Source organism: Onychomys torridus, chromosome 6 (assembly GCF_903995425.1).
Source record: "Onychomys torridus chromosome 6, mOncTor1.1, whole genome shotgun sequence".
Lineage (NCBI taxonomy): Eukaryota > Metazoa > Chordata > Mammalia > Rodentia > Cricetidae > Onychomys > Onychomys torridus.
Window position 1 is genome coordinate 24,644,827 of NC_050448.1, and position 1,431 is coordinate 24,646,257.

Genomic DNA, 1,431 nt, shown 5'->3' on the forward strand with positions numbered 1-1,431 from the left:
GAATTTTCACAAAATCATCCAGAATTTTCTTAAATAGAGCACATTTAAAAGTACAAAAAGAAGATATTTCTAATGCTATTTTTATTTCACGTAATTCTAAGAGTCTATGCTCAAATGGATTATGTTATTTTAGTGAATTCATTCTAATTTGTACTGTGTACAAATTTGCTGAGCCTGGGAGGAGAGGACTGGACCTGCCTGGACTGAATCTACCAGGTTGAACTGAATCCCCAGGGTTGTCTTTGCCCTGGAGGAGATGGGAATGGGGGGTGGGCTGGTGCAAGGCGGGGTAACCCATGGCTGATATGTAAAATTAAATTAAATTATAAAATAAAAATCATAACGTCCAGATTTATACTTACTAAAGATAATATATACTTAATATATCATACTATTAGTTTGTGTGCTTATGTCATATCATTCAAACTTAATTTTTGTATCCACAATAATTTAGAAGTAAGAGCTCAATGATTTCAAGCACATCAATCCTAAATATGTTTTCTATTCTTCCCAATACTACTCTAAATTTTGTTAGAAATAGTGTCTAAGGAGAAGTGTATTGAAGTTTGCCTAGATGTTACAGTTGTAGAGGGCCATTGTTTTGTGAGGTATGGAATGCTAAATTATCAAAATAATATTTTACCATTGTTCTATTTATCCATATAAGTAAAAGATAAACAGTTTTGAGCTGCCTTAATGCCATAATCTTCTCTAATTGCAGAAAAATGGCTCTTAGAGGCATGGGAATCATGAACAATCTCTGCCTCATGTTCTCTTGTTTTTCTTTTTTGTTTATGTTTTCCTTTCCCTTATGTTTTTCCATGACATAATATAACTATTGATTATTTGTGAATTTCATAAAATGCAACCTGATTATACTCCTCATTTTTTTCCAAGGCAACCCTCCAATGCTTACACTCCCCCAAATACAGCAAATCCAAATTGTGTTGCCCATATACTTGTTGGAGCAAGGTCACACTCCCAGTGGCCAATCTCTTACAGATAATTGAGTCTCCTCAACCCCTAGCCAGAAGCCATCAACTGTGAAGAGCTATACTTTATCATCTTTCTCACAAAGGACTCCCTTCGATACCTTCTGGAGAGTTTCTCTTTTGGTGATTTTTTTGGGGGGAGTGTGTGGATTGTAAGAGGCTTCCACAGAAGCCTTAATATCTCTTATTCTCAATTATGTGTCTACCAAAGAAGCTTTCTTGCCCATACAGCAGTCAGAAGCAGGGATCATGGACTTCAATGTGGTTCCTGGAGGCAACATAGACCATAAACGTCAACATGGTCTCAGGTGGCAACAAGGACCATGAACACCCATATGATCCTTGGTGGCAGAAAAAATCATGGACAAAAACATGGTGCCCAGTGGCAACACAGATAAGACACATCATGTTCTACCACAGAAACACCCAATTGCAATGG